This window comes from Callorhinchus milii, unplaced genomic scaffold, assembly GCF_018977255.1.
Source record: "Callorhinchus milii isolate IMCB2004 unplaced genomic scaffold, IMCB_Cmil_1.0 Scaffold16, whole genome shotgun sequence".
Lineage (NCBI taxonomy): Eukaryota > Metazoa > Chordata > Chondrichthyes > Chimaeriformes > Callorhinchidae > Callorhinchus > Callorhinchus milii.
This window is the reverse complement of record NW_024704757.1, coordinates 4,575,367-4,601,708: the sequence shown is the minus strand read 5'-3', so window position 1 is coordinate 4,601,708 and position 26,342 is coordinate 4,575,367. Positions and strand designations below refer to the sequence as shown.

Here is a 26,342-nt window from a genome sequence, read left to right as displayed (position 1 = left end):
ATGTATCAGATGTTTACTCACCTATCTAAATTTATTGAAGTGAATCATAGCAATTTGTGAAACGAGTGAATATTTCTTGCAGCTATTTGTAGTTTAATTAAAATCTGTTTCAATGTGACCTTGCACCTGTTGCTGTAAATTAAAAATGGATCAAAAAAACATGCATTTCTGCATAAGGAAATTAATAAAGCTGGAGACAGAAACTTCCAATGTGAAACACATGATGAATTAAATGGTTTAATGTTGAATAATAATACTAACCCTTGCATTTGATATAGTACCTTATCACATTGGAAAAACTACTCAAATCGCTTCACAGGATTTTACTGTGTACTTGTAGGCAAACACAGCAGCACGATTCCGCACAGCAGTGTCCTACAAACAGCCATGGAGTGAGTGACCAATGTTTTATTCAGGGAGGATTGTTGACTGGGTCACCAGAAAAAACTCCCTTCTCTTTTCAAATAGCACCATGGGATCTTTAACATCCACCTGAACAGGCAGACGGGACCTTGATTTAATCACCCTAAGGACGATAATATAGTAAAACTCACATACGTCTTATCTTCATAAGTTGTAGAATCCCCTAAGTCATATATTCACTTCGAGTTGCAATCAGTTTCCTATTTTATCTGCAGGATTATTGGCCAGGACACTAGGAAAAATTCCCTATTCTTTCTAAATGGTAATACGGTATCTGTATTGTTCACCTCAACAAGCCTTGGTTGAGGTTTAATATGTCATTCGAAAAATAGCACCTTAGACAATGCCACATTCCCAGTCTTACATTAGATTGTCAGCCTAGATTATGTCCTGACAGAGAGTGATTGGAAGTGTATATATGTGAAGTATCAGTAATGTAATTGCTCACCACTTGCCAAGCAGATTCTATAGATTGTAGTTACAATAGTTATAGGAGTGGATAACATTACTTTGCACATTCAAACTTGGGTTTAACATGGTAGTAATGTTAGCTGTCAGGAGACTCATAAGAGTAGAGTTACTTTAGTTACCTATTTAGATCTAGTTAATTTCCATAACTCTATATATCTTGATCATTCAGAAGCCTTACTCAACACTTAGCTAAATTTTATTTACCCAGATAATGAATATCTCTCAGAAGAGATGTTCATTATCATGTTTTTCTTGTATTTGAATGAACATAATGATGTAAAAAGTGGGTCATGTATTGGGATGTACCACAGACTTCTCTCATCAAGAAGACATTCAGTTCCCCACTCAGGGTTCCTCTGACAATTCTGCATGATGACAGAAGTGTTGAGCAGTTTGAGATGCCTTTCTCTTTGTTTTCCATCCCTACCTTTGGCGAAGTGCCTGTAGCCTCTCCAGATGGTTCTTGCTGAGCTTAAGAACTTATATGTTGAAGCATAAACAGGGACCAGATCTTTACCACTCCATTGCACAGCATGCAGTGTACTAAGCTGCTTTGCCATTAGCGAGTCTAGGTTCATAATTTCCAAATATTTAACCCTTACCTCAAAACAATCCAAACTTCCATTTAAGTGAACCTTTTTATTAAGAATTTCATGGCACATGGGTCTGAGATGTATAAAAAGACACTTAAGATCTTTGTCATTTCATAAAAATTAAGGGAAGGAATTTCTCGCAACCAACATAAATGATTTGTAAAATCGTTTTAATTTTCCACATGAATGTATTCCACTCTGAATACAGTTCTAGACTCTGAACAAGGTACAGACTTTGATGTAGGAACATTTATTGTCTCTGCGAATTGCTTCCTAAATGGGTGCTCTTTCCAGCTACCTCTACAGTACTAGGGAAGGCTTGTTTATGAACAATATTTTTTTTCTAACTGACGCCTCAATATGGTAAGCAGCTTTTCTGTCTTAGGGTAAGGAGATGTGACTCTCAGTGTGGGCTCTCCATAATAATAATCCTTGCACTTGTTATACAACAACAACAAGATTCCATCTATAGAGTGCCTTTCACGTCGGGAGGACGTCCCAAGGCGCTGGACAGTTGGGTCAGGACCCGAGCAGGGAGGAAATGGTCAGGGTGAGGGGAGGGAAGGGAGGGAGCAAGGAGGGGGTAGAGAGTTGAGAGGGGAGGTGAAGGCACAGTTGAGACCGCCTTGAAGGAGGAAAAGGAGGAGGCGGCGAAGGCACTGGGGGATGGAGTTCCAGAGCCTCGGGGCTGAAAGGCTGAAGGCCCGGCCACCGATGGTAGGACGGTTGGGGCAGGGGATGTGGAGCAGACCAGAGGAACGGAGGGTACGGGCAGGTAGGTAGGGGGATAGTAGGTCAGAGAGGTAGGAGGGAGCAAGGCCGTGAATGGCCTTGTAGGTGAGGATGAGGATCTTGAATTATAGTGTCTTCTCACGTCTTCGAGACGTCTCAAAGCAATTCACAGAATATACTGTAAAGTGAATTGACTGTATATTTTGTGGGCGAAATGACAATTGCGCACAGCAGTATCCCACAAACAGTCATGGATTGAGTGATCAAATTATTATTTTTTAAAGGGATTATTACCCTCAGAAAAGCGATTTGCAAATCGACTAGCGACTGGGTTCCTGCTTACTGCTCGGTAAACAGAGGCATATGGAGTAAGGAAACTTTCCCAACGTTTTGTCCTGCACAGGAATCAAACCCCAGATCCTCTCGCTTGCAAGGCGAGTGCTCTAACCACTAAGCTACAAGACTCCCTTGGTGTCCCACCACGTCTGGGGAACAGACCGAGCTGAGAGGAAGGGGCAACACACCCCGAGCTACACAAATTAATTTAGTCTGGCTACATTTGAGGCTCGGTGGCTATTATTTATTTGTAAGTGAAAAGAGGCAGGTGGACATATTGTGTTCACGTCAAGTAGGTCTTATTCCTGTTTGCGTTGAGGACATTTGCCTTGATCAAGGTGATTTGAATGAGCTTACTTCAATTGCACACACTGTAAATTGTCCATTAGTAAAGTTCAATTAAACCTATTTTAAATTCCTTTGATTATCTAAATTCATAGAGATGATGATGAATACAAATGTTTCACACCATTTCCAAATTCACACCATTTGTCTTTTTTGCCCCTTCTCCCTTTCCTCAGTTTGTGTGTCCAGCCCTCTTGTCCCCCCTCCCAAGCCCAGAGCTGTGTGCTGCTGTCTTCCCTTAGTACCTCCTTACTCACCATGGCTCATATCAGAAATTGTGCGATTCTAACCTAATACAACAACAAATTACATGTGATAGCACTCTTCACGTTGGGAGGAAGTCCCAAAACGCTTGACGGAGCCAGTGTCCGACACTGAACCAAAGGAAAAGAGGGGGTGTGGGGGGGTGGTGGTGCAGGTAATTGTAAGCACGATCAAAAGGGAAGGTCTTTAGGCGGGATTTGAAAGTGGGGAGGGAGGGGGTAAGGCAGAGGGATTGAGGGAGAGTTTCAGGGTGCAGTAGCTGAAAGTATAGCCACTGATGGTGGAGTGGAGGGGACGAGGGACAAACAGGAGGCCGAAGCCAGCCAGCGGAGGCAGCGAACGGATGGTGGAGGTGGGGAGGACAAGCAGATCAGATAGGCAGGGAGGTACGAGGGCATGAAGGGATTTGAAAACGAGTGAGAGATTCTTGAAATCGATCCGTTCAGTAATTGGGAGCCAGTGGAGCCTGGAAAGGACTGGTGCGATGGGGGGGTGGAGTTTTGTGCGGGTGCGGGTGCGGGTGAGTATCCAGGCGGCGGAGTTTTGGATTAATTGTATTTTGTGTATGTTGAAGCTGGGGAGAGCAACGAGGAGGCCATTGGAATAATCCAGCCGGGTTTCGGCTGTGTTGGTTTTAAGGTACAGACGGAGGCGGGCAATGGTGGAAAAAAGCGGTCCTGGTTAGGGAACGGATGTGGGGTAGAAAGGAAAGCTGGGGATCAAACCAGACCCCCTAAATTGTGCACGGGTTCGGTGAGTCTGAGGAAAAGCCCGGGGAGGTTGAGGAGTTCAGACCTGCAGGAGATATATCAAAGATCAGCACAAAGATCAGAAATTTGTCCCCTCCCATGAATACCTATAATGTAACTGCAATAAGTATATAAAAACAGAAGTCGCTGGGAATACTCAGCAGGTCAGGCCGCATCTATGGAGAGAGGAATGTGGGTTCACGTTTCAGTTCGATGACATTTCGACAGACGTTAACCCACTTTCCTCTCTAAATAGATGCTGCCTGACCTGCTGAGTGTTCCCAGTGACTTCTGTTTTTATTTCAGATTTTCAGCATCTGCAGTAATTTGCCTTTTGCAATAAATATGTGGTGAAGGAAGGCCATTCACTAATTCCTGAAGACAAATCGATTTATGCATTAAAACAACCTTCACTTTGTCAGTATTCGATTGTGGCACTGTTGTTTCAAATAGCCTTAAATGGTAACAGTTAAAGTAGGGTTTTGCTGTGAATTTAGACATATACGGTCTGAAATGAATTATTTAGCATGTTTGAGAGAGGGTGCTTGGAGTTGGAAATTGAATAATTGTTACTTTCTCCGGCAAGAATGAAACCTACAAAAAACATCAAAGATTCCTTTCGTCATTCCCTTATCTGCATTTATATTTTGTGCTGCTTTCCTGGTTAAAATGAGTTTCTGTTCCATTTCAGCAGTTGTTTGTGACAGGAACTTAACCATCTGGCTGCTGAAAGATTTTAGTTTTCATCTAAATAATAATAATCCTTGCATTTGATATAGCTCTGTATTATGTCTCAAAGCGTCTCAGATCTGATCGCCATTAAAAGCGTCCAAATACAAATGCTATTGAGTAAGAGTAAACAGAATCCAAATCTACTTTTATTCACTGTACATGTTGCACATTCAGATTTTGATGAAAAAAATGCCTTTGCAATCCTCCAAAGATAAACGGACAATGTGAATTTTGTCAGGCATCAGAAGCCATGGGAACGTTTGAATCTACCTGACTGAGATAGGAAGTACTCCAGGGACTAAAGTTGGGGTTCTTCATTTTGTCTCAAGGGTTTAGCTTTAGAGAATCTAAAACTTGTGTATTTCCAAAGTTGAGAATGCATCAAAATCCAGCAGCTCTCAAGGGAACAGCACGTATGAACCTCAATCACCTCACCGGAGAATATGGATCACTAACTCACCACTTGACCGTCTGGGATTATACTTAAAATACCTGAAGTAATGTACTAGCAGAGAAGTAACTGGAAGTTGAGGCTGGCACTAGTTAAGGAATATAGAAGCATCCCATAAATAGATTGTATGTAGACCATATTTCCCTCTTGTAACTTGGCAGTAATTCTTGAAGGGGTGTTGAAGAGCCTGACACTATTCCATTTGTGACTATTTCTACCACAACTGAAGGAAAATACTCCCGTCAGGAGTACCACCATCTGCTGGTACAAGTGCAAACCATTTTGTCCCTTCATTGGGCCCTTTGAACTATTTTGGGAAATGCACGGAACCATGGAATGCCCCCTTTTGATCTGGATAAAAAGAATTCTGAACTTGGGTTTATTAAGTGCAAAATATCTTTCCTTATCCTTCAATTTATTGAAAAAGACATGTTAAGTCAATATGCTTGACAGTTACCCAAGGCAGTTCATGTTGGGCATTGGGGAAGTTCTCTCAGTATTGTACATCTTATTCATCTCTCATATCGTCATGAAAACTTCTTAAATCCTGCTTATGAGGCAGTCTTGAAAATAAATCTGAGTGTGGGATTTTATAAGAAAGTAACAGAAAGGAAGTTGAGCTTAAATTTCCCTGATGTATTTTTGAAATTGATTGGGCACTCATTCAGTTTTTAAAGTATGTTGTTAAATAAATGGTGCTGTAGTTAGGAGATTAGAAATGACTCATTTGTACTTTTGGAATGTGTCAAAGTTGTCCATTGTGCTAATTTAGTGAAGCTCTTTGTACGGTCCTGTTTTCTATGCATCCTTTGCTGAAGAAAAATGACCTGTGTTACTGCATGACTTCACAAAATGAAAGGGGAATCGTGAAGAATATTTGGATTATGAAGCATAACTTCAGATGTTGACTGATTAACTAACTACCTATTCCGTGCTTCCAACACAATGCCTGCTATGATCTTTACTGTTTGCTACCTTGAATAGATTAAATTGTGCCATCTTCATTAAAAGCTTCTGTAATGCAGAAATTCTCCTATATGCAAATGATTTTTACCTGAAATAAATTGCATGGATCCAGATCTGCATACATTCCGATGAAGTAAAGGGATTCCACTTGAAAGAACTTGGACTTTTTAACAGCCACTTTTCTTGTATGGCTTCAGCCCTTGTTGTGGTGGTGTCAAACAAATCTTGTGGCTAATTTAAGCACAAATTTCACTTACCGTGTGTTTTAGTTCAATATTAGTGTTTAAAATTTTGTCATTATTGCCATAAACTGATATTATTAAAACTCCTATTCCCACCCTAACAATTACATTTCAACTAAACATCTGATTTGTATATAAATTGATGTAGCCTGCTAAAATACTAATTTTTCCTTATTGTGTGCATGAATTGCTATTGAGCATAGCACAAGGAGATAGAATCTTACAGCACAGAAGGAGGCCATTCGACCTATTGTGCCTGTGCTGGCTCTTTGAAAGAGCTATCAAACTAATTCCACTTTCCCAATCTTACCCCTTAGCCCTGCAAATTTATCCTTTTTAAGTATGTATCCAGTTCCGTTTTGAAAGCTACTATTTAATCTGCTTCAGGCAGTCCATTCCAGATCGTGACAACCCTCTTGAGTAAAAAAAAATTCTCCTCGTCTCCCTCTGGTTCTTTTGCTAATTATTGCCACAAGGATTTTTATGTTGTCTATGCCCCAGTTTGATGCCTCCGAGTCACTGGTTCAAAACAACAATGGCAGACAGTGGGAGGGGGAAAGGTAATCTATTACTGCCCGTCAAAAACTATCCAGTCATCTCTGCTGCAAAGCAGATGTATATTGACATCTGACAGAGACACTATGATATTTGGCGTTGATAATAATAATGTTAATCCTTGCATTTGATATAGCGCCTTATCACATCTTTGAGACGTCTCAAAACCCTTCACAGAATATACTGTAAAGTGAATTGACTGTATATTTTGTGGACGAAATTGGCAGCCAATTGTGCACAACAGTATCCCGCGAACAGTCGTGGATTGAGTGACCAAATGATTATTATTATTTTTAAGAGATTATTAACCCCTGGAAAAGCGATCTGCCAATCGATTAACAACTGGGTTCCTATTTACTGCTAAGTAAACAGAGACGTGTGGAGTAAGGAAACTTACCGAACGTTCGTCCTGCCCGAGAATCGAACCCAGATCCTCTCGCTTGCGAGGCGAGTGCTCTAACCACAAAGCTACAGGACTTCATTGATGCCGCTCTCTTAGTTAAATTGCCTGCCAACACTCTTGTTCCAGGCTGTGACATGAATAATGAATGATCTGTTGGGTGAGGTGCAGAAACACTGCCGCTGCCCATGAGACTGCTTCTCACTTTAAGTCACAAGATTCGATAGAAGGAAAGGAAGTAAAGACTCCATTTGTCTTGGTCATTCTCAATCTCCAGGTCCTTTTATGTATGGAAATATAGTATTACTAATTCATGCAAAAAGAAATCTAATGAATAAATGTAACATTTTATAAATCACGTTGTCTCCACCAGCCTTGGAGAATACTTTATTGGCAGGATGATGTGACCTCATACCTTGTAATGAAAGTGCCAAGCTAACCACTGCTCATTCAACAGCTCTAGCTGTGCAGCTTTTATTAGTCATTCCCTGTCGCTTGAAATCTGATGGGTATTGTAATGGCTTCTTGACTCCTGTCTGATATTGTGAGCGTTTATGTGTTTGTTTAATGATGAACAAAAATTGGAAATTCTTGAGTGCCCCAATGTGTGTAGCACTAAGCTATTCAGACTAAAATATTGTAGGTTCAATCCCTGGTCTCCATTGACCTACTGGTCTCATTCACCTAGGGAATATAGTCCCTGAGGGCCAGCCAGGGTTTCTGGTGCTACTTGCTATCTAGTCGCCCTTGCTGGAAAGTGTGTGGATTGGGTGAGAATATATTAATAATAATAATAAAAACCTTTGCATTTGATTTAGTGCCTTATCACGTCTTCAAGAATTATGCCCAACTCCCAGTTTCCAATTTCTTATCAACTGTTTACAGCGAGCCCCAGATCTTTCAGGTAGGTAATATGAAGGTTCAGATACTGTGCTTGCATTACAAAGTACTTGCCCTCTCTACAATGAAGCCTTTATTATTCACTATAATAATAATCCTTGCATTTGATATAGACCTTATCACATCCTTGAGACGTCTCAAACCGCTTTACAGAATATATTGTAAAGTGAATTGATTTTATATTTTGTGGCCAAAGTGCAGCAGCCAATTGTGCACAGCAGTGTCGCACAAACATTCATGGATTGAGTGACCAGATTTTTTTTGAGGGATTATTATCCCCGGAAAGCAATCCACCAATCGAATGACAACTGGGTTCCTATTTGCTTTTAAGTGAACAGAAGTGGATGGACTAAAGAGAAAAGATTGAGCTGTGGTACCCGCTTCAGCTAACATTTGTCGTCCATCGACAAATAGAAAGAATGGTGATTTGGACAATTTATCGAAAGTCTGCTAGTGGCTGTGAAATACCAGCCCATCAAGAATCTGCACGTTCAAGAGATGAGAAAACTATATGTGAGTGGAGGATAAAAAGCAAAACCCACCCATTGTGATTTATAATGTATTTACATGCTAAATAGTGTTGTTTGTTTCACTTTGCAAGTTCACTCTGCAAGTTCACTAGGCAAGTTTCACCAATTTAGAGAATAATTATTTGTTCTGCTTTTGATGGTCCACATTAACTGCTGCTTGGAGACTAAGCAGTCAAGCTCACCCAGACATGTGGCCGTTGGTATTGGATAAAGGCCCAGAGTGACTCACTGAGCAATGCTTTCCGTCTTTATTAAAGGGAGCATGACAGATTTCTAATTTACCAAGTAAGGAATCGTAGACTCTGTGCTCCTTGAGCCAACACCCTGGTGTTGTGTATAGTATAGTCTCTCTGTTTATGAAGCCAATCAGATTACCCAGACATAAATAAAATGTTGTAAATCCTCAGCAGAGTAAAATGGGTTGATATTTAATGTATGACTGGTGAAGTGATATGTCTGTAATGTTAATTTTCCAGCTACAGATTCCCCAAATTTCTGTTTTATTAGATATCCAGCATTTGCAGTCTTTTTATTTCAATGGAATAAATGACTATATGATATTGTAGGACAAGGAAAGCTATAGTATGTATAGCTTTGTGGTATGTAGTATGTTGTAAGTCTTACCTTTAGGAACTGATGTGTAGTAGGAAAAATGTGTGACGTTAGTTGTTTCTGGGAAATCTCAACAAAGTTGCAGTTGTTCTTGTGTCCTAGGTTGTTGCCGTAAATGATCTTCTAATGAAGTTGTCAAGCCAATACCCCTCACTGAGAGTTCCTGGAAGCATTGCACTAGTTCTCAAAGAGACATCCTAACCTGTGTATTCCTATTGCAGAAAACATCTTTGCCTTATTTAAAAAAGATTGACGTTGTGATTGATTCATTCTAAAGCAACCAATGAGATGGTTCAATTTTCCCACTGTTAGTGGCAGGTTATTTTGTCATACAGTACAGAACTCTGACAATGTGTTATTATTCTCCAGGGGCTCCCTGGCTTATCATTTCTGCCAAGAAAGGGTTAGCTATATAGAAGCCGAAAAGGTTGAAAAAAACCTTCTTTGTACAATTTATTGCTTCTCTCACTATAAAATTGGGAGTAGCATGAATAAATCCAAAAGGGCAGCTTTGAGGGCAATTTTACTATTGTGTTACATTATCCAGTACTCCTGTACTATTAAACACTGTAACTTGTGTGTTCCACTTGTTAAAATGGATTCCTCATCGATACAAACTGGGAATCCTAAAATTGGCCCAAAATATGGAAGGTGAACCAGCTTGACTTTATTTAAATTAACTGTTCCTAAACCACATCAAACATATAAAAAGGGCAGCTTGCAATTTCAGATGGTCACCACATTTTCCTTGTTTTGTACAAGCCATATATCTTTCCAGCCCACGCTCTGAGCTTCTGGCTATGTGGGAAACACCGGTTTCCCAGACAGGATGATTAAAAAACCCTGAATCAAATATACAGGCTTTCGAATGCTTTTACATCTGCAACAGAAAATGGGGAAGCTGCATTCCTATAACATAACATTCAACCAGCTTTCCTTTCCCTAGAGAGGGGCTAGGGGAGGGAGGCTGAGAAACCAGTGATAGGAGCGGAAATGTGTAAACTGAATAGGAAAATTGTCATGGAGCTGCAAAGACAGAAAATGCAACCCAAGGGGACAAATATTTGTGTTTTCCAAACAACTCCACATGTGCAAACTCATATGTGCATAATTGTTTGATTATTGTTGCTGTTGACGTGCAATCCAGAGGGTAAACAGCACTGGAGGCTCCAGCATTCCAGACCTGCTGCTCACTAATGTTAAGAGACCATAAGAGTAATCACATATCAATGATCGTCATCATGACTCATTACCTACAGGAATACCGTTGACTCTCCATGTATGCCACAAACACACCCCAGTTAATGCACATACCATTAAAGCCACGATATTGACATTGCCATATCAATTTGGGAACTTCCTTTGTAGAATAATAGGCTTGGTATAATTTAATCAAGCAAAACTCACTGCTATTCAGTTTAGGTTTATGATAGAAGTGCCCAGTTTTTGACTTTTAAATTTGGCCTTATCAATAAAACATGTAATGGTTAACATTGAGGCATCGACCTATACAATCTTCATACCCACCTGGGAATAGGAATGACACCTCCATTTGAGTACAAAAGCTGCTGAGGGAGAGGGTATTAATAGGATTTAGCGACAATATTGATGGCCAACAAATGTTCATCCATTAACGGACCATTCATAATAGGTCTATATTTTGAACTTATTGTTTTAATTCAAATTAAAAACCCGAAGAGGGTCCCAAGTCAGGGTCCAAAGTAAATATAAGTCAAAATTTGCTCTTAGCATCCAAATTCCTTATATTTTCTGTACATGTGGTTAAGCTGTGTGGATTTGTTTGAAGAAAAGTAACAAAAATTAATTCCTTTAAAGTTTGGATATTGTGCAGAAGCCATTTTTGTTCATTTTAATTAAGGTAAAAGTAATGAACATTTACAAAGAAATAAGCCAGGAGGATGCGTTTTTTTTTCTGAAATACGTGTGATTTTATGGGTGAGTCTCACCAACCAGATCTTCTGTTGTTGGTGTGGCCTGAACATGGACTGAAGGGTCAGCAGTATTCGTTAATTATATTGTAATCAGCCGTTAATTAGCTGTCAACCTGATAGATCATTATTGGACACGTAATTTTGACTGGCATTGGGGAGTGCGCATCTCAAACTCAACATGTTCAATGGCAGCATAATAAGCAAGGAAGCTTGGGCGTGCATTTTACTTACAGATTGATGTAGTCATTAACCCCTGTTGAAGTGCATTGATTTTTACCTTGTAGCATAACCTATGATCGGAGAATGTATCATTCACTCATTGTTTACATGGGCAGGTCCAATCAATCTGGATTACGTTTCAAAGCCAACGCTGACCTTCCATTGATTTTTTTCCCTTTGTCTCCTGTTTTTTCCCCATCCAATGTTGTAATCAGTCAGAATGCTACATGACTTCTGCAGGATCATTTCAAATTCTAGAAAATCTTATATTCTTCCAGCAGTCTTATATTCTTATTGTATAGTTTGGGACATGACATGTGCAAGCGACTATCAGGAAGTTGAACTAGATGGTCCTTGGTCTTCTTTCATCTAGCAGTTTTTAAGTTCTTATGTTCAAAATTTAGCAGAGATGCACAGTTGATTTCTACTAAATTTCTAACTAATTTTGCTCCAAAGTTCTATTTGTTCATCAGTATGCTCTTCAACTGTGTGTTCATTCTGCAACTGTTTTACAAAATAGCTATTGTTGCCCTTCAGAAGCATGAAATCTAAATGTAATGTCACCTGATAAAGTTTAATTAGTCGCATTTTCAGTTGCTGTCTGATCAAAGTTATTCTTCAGCATGAATTGTCAGCTAAAATTAGTAAACTGGAATACAGTCACGGGCAAAACGGATTGTTTTCTTTCTTTGAATCCAGCGTTTGGAAGATTGTCACGTAATCCCATTTCATCCAGAGATGAGGGCAGCTAATTACTCATCTACACAGGTTCTGTCTGGTTTTATTTAATGTTGTCACTGCTGTGGAACTTTCAGACTTTTTTTGCAGACACAGTCCTTAGGCTTTCGTCACTTGTTAGTTATGATGCTGTCCTCGGAGGTGCAATAAACAGCACTTCACCCATGTTCCCATCAAATAGACTTTTTCTTTCATCAGCACAACAGAAGGCAACTGATTATACTAAATCTGCAGTAAATCCATAGTGCAAAGCAAAAAGGCCTAACTGAATATTTAAAAAAAGTGATTGAAAACAGACAGCATTCTGTAGGAAAACAGAATATAGTGAGCACTTTCCTGAATATTTTAATGAAATTAAAATATTGCTTTTGCTTTTAGGATGTTCGTTTCGCAAGAATGTATTTTTGATAAGATTTAAATGAAATGTATGAAACGGTTGACATAGAAAGCTCAGCATGTAAGATTCATGAGTCACCATTATGGCATGAAGACTGTTTAGTATCCATTTTGAAAATGTTGCTTTGAGTAGTGCAGATAGTGGTGGTTAAGAATGATTCTCTGGAGTGAAGGATTGGTCCTTTGCATCAACTAGAATGTGTGTGTAAGCTGTGCTCAATGAACAGAGGCCAAGTGCTTCCATGTGAAAAGTGACCAGTTATTGCTTTCATGCTCTTCCTGGTGGCTCTGTAACCCTGAGCAGTGTTATCCCAGGCAAATTACCTTGCTTTGCTTTCATCTAGGGAGACCTAAAGCAAGAGAGAGCACACATTGGTTAAATCAAATGTGGAAAGGGAAGAGCATTTGCCAAAATGTTTCAAGCTAACTTTCAAATTGAAGAATGAAAAATTATGTGTAATTTTATTTAATACTGTACTCAATACCTCCTAATCATTGATTTACTCGTCATAAATAGTCACTGTACTTTTTCAAATGCAAGGATTGCTATGATTATTTTTTCTTGTTCTAACGTGAGTTTCTCATTGCTGAACTGTTTTGACTGGGGCCAGGTCTGGCATTTTGAACTCCAGTATAAACTCGATAGGTACAGCTCCTTTGAGGTTACAGAATATTGCACCTGAATGAACCAATTCGGATGTAGAAGAATAGCATTGTGCCTCTGGTGCGAAATAGCTATTTCACTAATAAACTGAATCTGTGCCTGATGAGAGGAATTCAGTAGAATCTGTATTGGTACATGTGCAATGCTGATAGTGTTAGTGATAGTGTTAACCAAATGTGACAGAATGGACCCTGGCAGATAAGCGAATATATTATTGTTTAAATTTGTATTGAAAATTATTAAGTCCTGTCTTGAAATACTGGATGACTCCACTATTTCCTGTAATGCCATGAAACTGCTGGAACGTAAAGGTGAGTTATATAACCTTCCTGCAGTGTTTGTCCATTTTATTTGGTTTGCTGAGGCTCTCAGCTTGTTTTTTAAAAAAAAATCCTACCTTCTTTCCAAATAGAGAAAATGCAAATGTCTACTATAACATTCAGTAGATGAATGTGCAATGAGATAGAGCAAGAGGACAAAACAGAAAACACAAAAGAAAGTTAAATGGAAGATGACTGGACTGTATAGAAATGATTGCATAGGAGGAGGGTATTTGCACTAGTGGTTTATCCACTGAAGCTAAGTATATTAATGTAATAATCCTTGCATTTGATATAGCGTCTTATCACATCGTTGCGGTGTCTCAAAGCCCTTCACAAGATATACTGTGAAGTGAATTGACCATGCTCATCTCATATCAATCTACTCTTTTCCTGGCCATTTTATATGCTTCCTCTTCAAATGTTTGTCCAATTCTCTTTCAAATGTTCTCACCTCAGCTTCCATAGCTTTTTTTTAATAACTCCATGTGTGAAAAGTTTCTTCTAGCACTTTGCCTCCCTTTTCCAATGACATAGCTAAATTTCTGCTCTGCTCTAACATTTGTGGAGTCCTGTAGCTCAGTGGTTAGAGCACTCGCTTTGCAAGCGAGAGACCTGGTTTTGATTCCCGGTAGGGTGAAACCTTGGGCAAGTTTCCTTACTCCACACGCCTGATAATAATCCCTCAAAAAAAAAACAATAATAAATTGGTCATTTCAATCCACGACTGTTTGTGGGACACTGCTGTGCGCATTTGACTGCTGAATTTCACCCACAAATATACAGTCAATTCACTTTACAGTATATTCTATGAAGCACTTTGAGACGTCTAGAAGATGTGAAAAGCGCTATATCAAATGCAAGGATTATTGTTATTTCCAATGACAATCCTGAGAGTATGATCTCTCCTAATGATTTGCCAATATTGGATCCTTGCTTAACCTCCTCTGTTCCAGTGCAGACAGATTTTGAATCTATCCTCCTAACTCTTACCCCTTAACCATGTTCCATGTGATATACTTGTTTTTACTCATTCAATTTCTTATGTGAATGTGGAGCTCACCGAGTCTTGGATCGGACTACGGCCGTAGTAGAAGGAGACTTTGTGTAAAAGTAATGCTGTTCACAGAAGTCGTGATAAATGTTTGTGGCAGAAACCAAAACTTTTTAATGCTGGTGAATGCTTATTCATCCAAATGTGATCCAATGTGCCTGTTGGTCTGCTTGAGTTCATGTTCTAAAAATATGAATATTTGAATGCAGTTGAATATTTTCATTCTATTTCTTACAGTAAAGCAGTGTGTATGAGGGGGGAATAGTCATGGGGGACAAATTTATTACTGTTAACAAACATTTTACTGTATTTAGAATTCTCCTTCTAATTATTTGGTTTATGTAAAAACCTTGAGTAACCTTGTACAATGCAGCTCTGTAAAACACTACTTCTGCACTCAGAAGGTTAGATTGTTATAACGTGAATCATTTTAATCAGCTTCTGGAACAGCTCATCATTAATTTCTATTATATCGTACAGACTTCTCCTCCAATAACTCCCCTCTATCTAGCCCCAGCAGGCTGTAGAGCACTGAGACTCTTGAGTGAATGTAGAATATTCCTGGTCCCATGATAGCAGTGACAGTGTGACCTGGTATCCCAGCAACAAAAAATCTTGTCAATGTGTACAGTGTTCAGTCAGATGAAAAAAAGTTCTATGCATACACTGCAAACGTACCTGATTGTTCGGAAGATGCTGCTCAGGATGCACACTGTGATGGTTTTAGTGGCAAACCTTACGAGAAGGTCAGAATTTATTTGATTAATAGCTCATGTAAACTCGACTGTTAATTTAAGTGAAGAGGGACTGTGACATACACAGCTCAATTATCTATACGTTTAAATTTTTTGGACCAAAAGAATTTTAGTTTTCCGTACATTAACCTTCTCAAGAACACGTGAAGGAATTCTATGGCAGGATTTGTATTATTCAAATTAAAAATAATTTTATCTTTTGTCCATTCTGAATACAATGTTTTCAATGAATTATGAAATAGAATGTATTTTTTCTGAAATGAATGTGCCTGAAACAATACATTACAAATTTACATTTCTATGGTGCCTTTCATGTTGGGAGGATACCCCAAAGAGTTTAATACAACGATGATTATTGTCCCTAAACTGCTTTTGTTGGTGTAGCATCCAGGTGCTGGCCGGGCTAATTTGCACTCTTGCTGTTGGGTCAGAAGGTTGTGGGTTCAAGCCCAATGTTGAGACTTTGAGCTCATAGAACTGAGGGAGCATCACATTGTGTTAGTATCTTCCTTAAGATTAAACTAAGATCCTGTCTGCCTGTTCAAGTGCACTTTAAAGATACAATGACATTATTCAAAAAGAGAAAGTTGTTGCTGGTGTCCTGGGAAACTATGATAAGCATTCACTGGATGGCGATTTGTAGACATTGCCTGCCGTGTTTGCAATACAAAAAAATTACAATAACTATGGATTATTACACATTGTTTTATGATGTCAGTTGAATTTTGTTTTCCTTTCTGTGCTTTTGGGAGAGCATTAAATGGAACAATAACAAAACATCTCCCACTGTCATGAAAGCTGTTGTCAAAGTTATGTTTAGCAGTTGGAATTTGGTGGAATATTAAAACCCGTAACAAATCAGATTGCTAGAAGATTAATAACTGGAACAAACCCTGTGAACTGAAACAACAAAACCAAACTCTGAATGGAGAATACAACAACAATAACAAAATTACATTTGTATAGCGCCTTTCACGTCGGGAGGACATCTCAAGGCGCTGGACAGACAGAGTTACGGATACTTTTTAAATCGTTGACCGTGCATAGGGAACAACTGTTGAAAAAGAACTGTAACTATCCAGTAATTTTCAATTCTATCTTCTGAGGAATGGGGAGCCAGTGAAGCTGGGCGAGGGTGGGCGTGATGGGGTTACAGAGCCTGGTGCAGGAGTGCTGGATGATCTGTTGCTTGTGGAGGAAAGAGTTGGGGAGGGCGACAAGGAGGGAGTTTCTGTAGTTGAGCCTTGAGGTGACAAATGCATGAATGAGGGTTTCGGCGGCCTGAGGGGTGAGGCACTATTGCGGAGGTGGGGGAAAGCAGAGCGGGTCATGACACATATATGGGGGAGAAAGGACAGTTGAGGGTTGCACAAGACGTGCAGGTTCTTGACTGGCTTGCTGAGGTGGATTGTGCATCTGTGGATGCTGATGCTGCCAGTGCCTGAGGTGCAGAGGCACTGGCGCGAGCCAATCAAGAGGGCTTCAGTCTTGCTGACATTCAGCTGTAGAAAGTTGGCTCTCATCCAGGACTTGATATCTGACAGACAGTCTGTCAGGACATCAGTTGTCCTGGAATTGAGGGTGGAAGCAGAGAGATAGAGTTTAATTTTATCAGCGTATCTATGGAAGTTGACCCCATGTCTGCGGATGATGTCACCAAGGGGAGCATGTAGAGGTTGAAGAGGAGGGGACTGAGGACAGAGGTAGGAGGACTCTTGGAAGGCACGGTCGAAAAGGAAGGTCTTGAGTTCGTGCCTTGAAGGAGGCAAGGAGGGAGCAAGGCAAAGGGATTGTGGGTACCCCAACCCTACCCCACCACGCTCGTGTCCTGATCCCTTACTTTCAAGGAACACCACACGAGACTGTGCGGGTGCTGGAAGAGAAACTGTTGGCGGAGACAAATTGGAGACGGTGTGAGAGATAAGACCTGAACCATTCAAGGACAGAACCTTGAAGATTGAGGTGAGAGGAGAGGCGGTGGAGGAGGATGGAGTGGTCCATGGTATCGAAGGCAGAAGAGAGGTTCAGGAGGATGAGGAGGCAGAGGCAGCCCTGGTCACAGGTGGACAGCATCTGTGACCAGGATGTCATTTGTCACCTTGACCAGAGCAGTTTCCGTGCTGTGAGCACGGAAGCAATGGGAAAGAATTATAATAATAATCTTTGCATTTGATATATCACCTTATCATGTCGTTGAGACGTCTCAAAACGCTTCACAGAATTTATTGTAAAATGGATTTACTGTGTTTTATGGGCGAAACACAGCAGCCGATTTAAATAATAGAAAAATACTATGGTAAATCGTAGTCAAGTAGATAGATAGCTCTTGAAGATGACAATTGTTGTGTAATTTGAAATTACAGTACAGCTTTGCTGAGTTGTCCCAAATTATAAAATCAGGTCCTGTTTGGAACAGCTTACAACTTCCAGATGTTTGTAGGGCGTTACCTATATATGATTGGGTGCAAAAGAGCTATATTAGCTGAGATGCCGTCCGGCGTGGAGGGCGCTATATAAATCCAAGTTGTTGATGTTGTTGTAACTTGTATTCCAGTTTTCCTATAAAAATAGATTCTTACAGTATGAAGTTTTCTTTTTGTTGCCAATAAGAAACAAGAAGTTTGGGTGGAACCTGTCTGAAGTCTGTCTGATGAGCCTGTGTCTTTATTTTTAGCTGCATACAGTATTTAGTGAATTATTTTCACCTTAAAGCTTTTCTTGTTTGGTTACGTAGCCCTTTTACATATTTATGTTTCTGTTGAAAACCCAAAGATCGTTTTGACCCTAAATTTGCACAGATACAACACACAGATGGTTTATTTCTTCAAATTTGTCTAAGGCTTCTTTTTCTCCTCACTTACCCTTTTGCAGGCATTAGCAGATCTTTACCAAGTTGTCCATTCCTATAGAGCATCATATGGGCCCACTACTATTCTCATTTGATCTCCATACATACATAATTATAATAAATATTTGATATAGCATCTTTCAAGTCGGAAGGTCATCTCCAGGGTTTACTGTAAAATGTAATGACCTATTGTGCTGTTGTTGTAATACCCAAGTGTTTTTCCCCAAGAAAAGCTCTCCAATTGAAATAAAATAGCAAAAAGCAGTTATAATTTTCTCCACGTGATTAAAAATAATCATATAGTCTAATTTCTTCACTGATGCGTTTTGTTTCTGCGCTTTGTGTAGAATGTAAACAATGGCTGGAACCACATGTATCTTTCAGATGTAATGCATTAGTTTCCTTTCTAAAGGAAATGCTGATGAAACAGCAAATTCTGACAAAGTATAAGAATTACATTTCTTATTATTCTGTATCTAAATATTTTGGATCTGATTTGGTCTTTTAATATTCATGTTCACGCAAGCTTTATTCGTCAAAATATCTGGGATGGATTGTCTTGTTCTGTCAACATCTAGTTTATCTGAATATTCAGTGTTTTTGAAATAAGCTCAAATAATTATTCATTGTAAAGGAAGAGAGTAGTATGCCCTATTGTTCCCCTGTGAAGTTTTGGATATCAGTGGTTTCATATTTAAAACAAACTTAGAACTCAAATTATTTTTTACATGATGATGCACTTAAAATTCTTAATGCAGTTTGCTAGTACAACTATTGACATGGACTATTTAAGGGAGCTTTCTCCTGAGCAGTTCTCTTGGAACTTCCTCCCTGTGTGAAGGGCTCTACAAATATAATTTGTTGTTGTTGTTGAACAAAAATAGTAGAGTTGGGGAAAAGAACTGTTCAAGAGATTTTATTTGAAAAGTGGTGCTTTTGCATTAAATTACTGAAGTTTGTGGTCTAACAGCACTGGGATCTGAAACTAATAATATAAATTCAAGTTCTCATGCCCTTAAGTGCTGAGCCTGTTTACAAATCTAGTGTATATTTCACTATCGAGGAAAGAGGTTTCTGACAGCCTCTTCGTGAGCATCTTTGGTGGAAGTTAAACAGCATCATGTTTAACTTAACTTCCACCAGTGTGTGTGTGTGTGTGTGGTGTGTGTGTGTGCAACAGCCTGGCTCAGTTGGCAGCTCCTTGGCCTCTGAGTCAGAAGATTGTGGGTTCAAGCACCGCATTAGGACTTTGAACTTGTATTGTGCCAGCTGACACTTCAGTGCAGCGCTCAGGGATGTGCTGCATTGTTGGAGATGCTGCCCTTCAGATGCGACATTAAACCAAAGTCCCATTTACCTGTTCAGATCCCATGGCACTACACAAAAAGTGAAAGGAGTTGAACAATAAAATTAATTATTGTTCAAATTAGCTGCAGTGTTTGCCTAAAAAGTACACAGTCACTGCACTTTTCATTATATCCTGTGAAGTGCTTTGAGACAACAACAACAACAACTTGGACGCCTGGACGTCCACGCTGGACGGCGTCTCAGAGCGCTTTACAGTAAAGGATCCTGGCGCCGAGCCAAGGGGAGGGGGAGGAAGGGACCAAAGACCTGGTTGAAAAGAAAGGTCTTCAGCAGAGACCTGAAAATAGGAAGAGAGGGAGCGAGGCGAAGGGAGTGAGGAAGGGAGTTCGGGGCATAGTGACTGAAGGTATGGCCGCCGAGGGTGGAGCGGAGGACTCGGGGGACGAGGAGGAGGCCAGACCCGGAGGAACGAAGGCAACGGGTACTGTTTTGAGGAGAGAAGAGGTCAGAGAGGTAGGGGCGGTGCAGAGGAATGCAGGGACTTGAATACAAGGGTGAGGATCTTGAAATCGATCCTCTCTGGGAGAGGCAGCCAGTGCAGTCTGACAAGGACTGGGGTGATCGGGGAGCGGAGTTTGTTGCGGGAGAGAATGTGGGCACAGAGTTTTGAATGATCTGGATTTTATGGATGGTAGTGGAGGGGAGACCGGTGAGGAGGGCATTAGAGTAGTCCAGCCGAGAGGTGACAAAGGCATGGACCAGGGTTTTAGTGGCTTTTGGAGTGAGGTATTGGCGGAGACGGGCGATGCGTCGGAGGTGGTAGAAGGTGGTGCTGGTGAGGGACTGGATGTGGGGGAGGAAGGATAATTGGGGGTTGAACCTGATGCCTAGGTTGCGTACGGGTTCGGAGAGTTTTAGGGGGAGGTCGGGTAGGTGGAGGAGGTGAGAGCCGTGAGATTTTAGACGTTGATGCGAGCCAAAGAGTATGGTTTCTGTCTTGTCAACGTTCAGCTGAAGGAAATTTGCGCTCATCCAGCTCCTGAGATCTGACAGGCAGCTGACGAACATCAGGGGACTGGGGGTCGCAAAGAGAGGTGGAGAAATAGAGTTGGGTGTCGTCCGCATACATGTGGAAATGTACCCCATGTCTGCGGATGACATCCCCAAGCGGGAGCATTACATCAGAAAGAGGAGGGGGCCAAGGATGGATCCTTGGGGTACCCCACAGGTGACCGGGTGAGAGTGGGAGAAGAAGCCGTTTGTGCAGATGTATTGCTGGCGGTTTGTGAGGTAGGACTTGAACCAGTCGAGTGCGGTCCCACTGAGGTGGATGATGGAGGAAAGGCGGTGGAGGAGGATGGCGTGATCGACTGTGTCGAACGTGGCGGCGAGGTCCAGGAACACAAGGAGGCAGAGGGAACCCTGGTCACAGATAGAGAGGATGTCATTTGTGACTTTCACGAGCGCAGTCTCTGTACTGTGGGCGGAAACCGGACTGGAGGGGTTCGAAGACGGAGTGGGAGGAGAAGTTGGTTTGCATTCTAGAACTTTTGCGAGGAAGGGCAGGTTAGAAATAGGGTGGTAGTGACTGGGGTTTGAGGGATCTAGGGAAGGTTTTTTGAGGAGGGGGTGATGACAGCAGTTTTGAGGGGGGCAGGGACTGATCCGGAGGAGAGGGACTGGTTGATGACGTCAGCCAGTAGTGGGCAGAGGAGGGGGAGCTGGGTGACCAGTAAGTTGGCGGGGAGGGGGTCGAGGCAGCAGGTGGTGGGTTTCATGGAGTTGATGGTGGGTGAGAGGGAGGAGGGACAGATGGGGAGAAAGGAATGTCTCAAAGCACATCTTGGGATGTCTCAAAGCACTTCACAGCAAGAACTGAGGTGAAATGTCCGATTTTATGAAATCAAAATGTAAGATTTTATCTACGATTTAGCTAAATATCACTTTTACACAGATTGATTAATTTGCTACTGACCATTGTGTATGGAACTGTGGCTTTCATCCACTTCTATATTGTAATGTGATCTGTAAAAGGTTTGCTTTGATTTTATTCCATAGAAAAAATAGCCAAAAAAATTCGCTGGATGAAAAAAATTAAAGCAGTGTTGAGGTTCTGAATTTCAAATCTTTGATCTGACTATCAAAGGGTAGTGATTTTGGAACATAGCTGCTAAGAAGCCTGGTTTGGATTTCAATGGACTGGATTGAATAAATAATTCCACTTGTATATTAAAATGCCATTAGTCTTTGCATTGTTCTGTTCTTGTGAAGTAATTTATAATATTAATTCATAAATGATAGTAGATACTCCGCTGACAAGTCTGAAGGTGTAGACTGCACAGGACCAATAGCAATAAAATGGTTTAGGTGAGATTAAAAGCAACGTGAATTAAGTACTGTACCTCCTCATTGCCAGCTCACACAGTAATATTTAGTTTGACTTCTGGGGGTGTAGCAAACGGTGAAGAGGATAACAGACTGCAAGAGGACATAGACGACTGGTAAAATGGGCAGACACATGGCAGATGAAATTTAATGCGGGGAAATGCAAAGTGATGCCTTTTGGGAGGAAGAATGAGGAGAGGCAATATAAGCTGATGGTACCATTTTAAAGGGGGTGAAGGAACAGAAAGACCTGGGGGTACACATAAGCAACTCTTTGAAGGTGGCATTCAGATAGATAAAGCTGTTAAAAAAGCACACAGGATACTCAGCTTTATAAATGGGACATAGAATTCAAAAGTCAGGAAGTTATGAACCTTTATAAAACACTGGTTAGGCCTCAGCTAGAGACTGCATTCAGTTCTGGGCACCACACTTTAGAAAGGATGTCAAGGGCTCGGAGAGGGTGCAAAGGAAATTTACCAGGATAGTACCAGGACTGAGTGACTTCAGTTAAGAGGAGAGATTAGAGAAGCTAGAATTATTCTCTTTGGAGCAGAGAAGGTTAGGGGAGATCTGATACAGGTGTTCAAAATTCGATAGAGTGAATAGGGAGAAACTGTTTCCACTAGCGGGTGGGTTGGTAACCAGAGGACATAGATTTAAAATAGTTGCGAAAAGAATCAGAGGGGAGGTGAGGAGAAATGTTTTCACACAGCAAGTTGTTCGGATCTGGAATGCATTGCATTCTCTCTTTCAAGAGAGAAGTAGATAGATATTTGGGGAGGACAAATTTGCAGGGCTATGGGGAGAGCGTGAGGAAGTGGGATTAATTTGGATAGCTCTTTCAAAGAGCCAGCACAGAAACGATGGCCTGAATAGCCTCCTTCTGTGCTGTATAATTCTATGATTCTATGACATGAACTCTTGATATGGCAAGATAGCCCAGAATCCTGTTTGCCTTGTTTACTGGGAACCATCGATCTGTGATTAGTGTCATCGGGCCAGCTACTCAAGCCACTGATCAGTGACTTAAAGCCGAATTACATGCTTGTACATGAGCTGTCATTGTATATTTGTTTCAAGCTGGTCATTAGAGTTTAAGTTTGGCTGCATATTTTTTAAAAAGTTGCACTAAATTTCCAAGTTATTATTACTTGAATTTATTTTGACAGTAGTGATCTGCCTGCTTTTCCACTACCGTTCGATTACATTATTCAGAGAGCAGTTAGAGATTAATTCCTTGAATTTTTATGGAGATTGGCATGACGTATAAAAATAATGGGAAGAACTCGACAAAACCACAAGATGAAGATGTAGCAAACACACGAGAAGAATTTCATAAGCAAGTGCTGTCATGCACAGGCTGCAGGAGGGAATTGAGGAGACTTGCTATATTGCCACACATCACAATCGTGTGATCCGTGTGACTCTGAAATTACATGTTGTGGTGAATGTCTGTCATATAACTAGAGGAGACCTTGTATAAGTAACGCTGATGCAGTGAAGAGTAACAGAATGTTCACAAACAGATAGGAACTCTTACTTGCAGGGTTGCTATATTATCTTGTGGGAGACTTGGATTAGCAAGAAACTCCTCAGTTGGAAATTAGACACGCAAAGGAAACTGAAGGAGACAGAAATTTATACGAAAAGATAACAAGCCAAGCCTACAACTGCCAGGATTAGATTCTGAACGCACACTGCTTGTACTCTACTGAACATGATGGCATTATTTAATGATGGCCTATGTCTCGCTAAGTGAGTTGAAAACAAATGGATGAATATATGAACACAACAATCCTATGGCTGTCTAAAATTCATATAAATCTCAAGTGGAAATTTATGTTTCTCTTAACAGTATAAAGGGTAGCCAGGAGCAAGGGTAACTGCTTACTTCTCCAGACTGCAAGAAAACTACATGAGACATCCTTCACTCCAAAGCCTTGCCATGGATGAGATGCTTAAACTGAAATGAGACAATAATTGATTTTTAATCCTATTTTGTGACAGTTGACGTATACGCTTAGGAAATAAAAGCACAGAAATTAGATAATGTGGGACATCCAAAAGGCTGGATTTGAGATTGCAGTTTCAGATAAGGTTAGTATCACGGCATTTCCACACAATAACATTGTTGGCATCATTAATTTTATCGGCAGACTTTTTTTTGCTAAAAGGAAGCAACCATTTTCAATATTGCCTGCATGTGTGTTCTCATACATTAAGGTGAGTAATGTGCTGACTATTGTACAGTATCGTAAAATTTTACATTTAGCAACTGCACCTACTACTCATATTGCAGAGATTTGATGCACTGCAGAAATTTCTCTAGATTACTGTTGTAATGTGCCTAAGTGGCAATCTACAAAGAGCACTTGCTCTGCATGAACACACTATTTATTAATTACTGTGTTCTATTGTAGTCTTTTTTTGCATTATACAGAAAACCTGGAAGGATAGATTTTATGGGGAAAAACATTAAATGTGGAATTAGGGCCTTACTAGCTTTTAAGAATGGAATTTCAATTCCCCGTACTGGATTCAAAACGCATTGATGAAATTGGCTGGCAGGCTATCCCAAGGGGATACTTTGTGCCTCTTTGCACCACCCAGTCAGACAGGTATCTAACTTTCTATTGAGCCTTCTGACCCTGAGATAAATTGAAAAATCTTCTATTGAGAGCGTGGGGGAGGTACACTGGTGTGTTCTGGATCCTGTTCTGTTCATTCTTAAAGAATATGGGAGAGAATGCTTTTTAAATGCTGAAAAATACCCCAATGACACCAAGTCATGTCATTGGGTAATGAACATAAGAGTGATTGATGTAAATCAAAGTGCTGTGTTGTTATGATTGAACAGATGTGCTAAAGAATGGCAAGTTGATTTTAATGTGGATGAATATGAGGTGATGCACATTGATACATTAAATCTATACAGGGCAAACTGCTGTTGCATAGCAAAGATGAAAAAGAACAGGATTTCACCCTACCTTCAGATAGACATTGATATGTTATTGTGGGTTTGAAGAAGAGCAGCAAAATAGTTTGGGAAGTTAAGTTATAAGTAATGAATGCAAGCTCACATGAATTTAGTTTTTTTTATTACCAAAAAGAATCATGGAATTAGGCCCATTAGGCCCATCGTGTCTGTGCCGGCTCTTTGAAAAGAACTATCCAATTCAATCCCACTCCCCTGCGCTCTCCCCATAGCCCTGTAAACTTGTCCTCCCCAAATAATTATCTACTCTCTTAAAAGCTGTTATCGAATCAGCTTCCACCACCCTTTCAGGCAAATCTAAAATGCACACTTCTTGAAATAAGTTTAAAGTATTTAATGGACACAGGCATCTAATTTATCAACACTGCAAAGCCTTAAACTAAGTCAGAGTCTTAATACATAAAATTCTGGCACTTACGGTTTGAGCAGGTGAGTGAGCTGACCCACTTCTTATTACAAGTCCCTCCAAGGTGCAACTTTCCTGCCTGCTCAAACACCTCATGTTTTATCCTCTTGTCCCTTTGTCACACTCACAAAATGCACATTCGTAGAGACAATGAGTTTTAATGCAAATCAGGTCCCTTCAGACAACAACAACATCCTTTAATTAAGACAGTGCAAGCCAGTTCACATTCCTTCCAATTGAGACAGTGAGAGAGTTCCTGTTACCTGTGAGGTGTAAATGACCGAAACAGTACCATGCAACATTCTGTCAGACATTGAGTATGCATTCAGACAAGTATTCAATTGAGTTTGTAGGCAGGTTACCTGGTCATGACGTCACCACCGCCACAGCATAGTATGAAATTTGTCAAACTCAAGTGAGAGCAGAGATTCATAAAGTTTCTCTTCTCACAGAGCAGTGCACATGCAGAACAGATGCTCGACAAATGCAGAGAATTTATTCCTATTCCTAACCAAGGAAGAGCTGGATAAATGATTGAGAGTTACAAAGATGATCAAATATTGCATAGAACATGAATCTGATTTTTGCCCAGACAATCAGTTTGAAAGATAGTTAGTTGTGTGCAAGGATATAATGAAGGTGTGAGGATAGGTAGATAAAGAGCTGCACTGCATTGCCTTTGGAGTGGAAATGGGGGATTTGCTTTACCCCATTCATTTAAAGGGGAAGGAATGTCTCGTGGGAATACACTGCCTCTTCAATAAAACAAAGGTAGTCAAAATATAGAACAAGAGTGCAAATTTTTCTTAAAACCTGGGATCTGTCTCCTCAACAACAAGATCAAATTACATTTATATAGCATCTTTCACATCTCAGCTGCGAGACAAAAGGATAAATGTTTCCCACTTTAGACACTTACAGTAAGAAAAAGAAAATTCTTGACTGCTTTTTTTAAAAAATAGATCCATATCCAGAGTGGGAGGGAGTCTCTCTTCTAT

The 26,342-nt window shown here is 40.4% G+C and overlaps 1 protein-coding gene across 1 annotated transcript in view; it reads left to right on the top strand.

Moving 5' to 3' along the window:
* sdk1a (sidekick cell adhesion molecule 1a) overlaps window positions 1-26,342 on the top strand; it is a 305,217-nt gene that overhangs the window by 130,370 nt on the left and 148,505 nt on the right. The window lies entirely within an intron of this gene.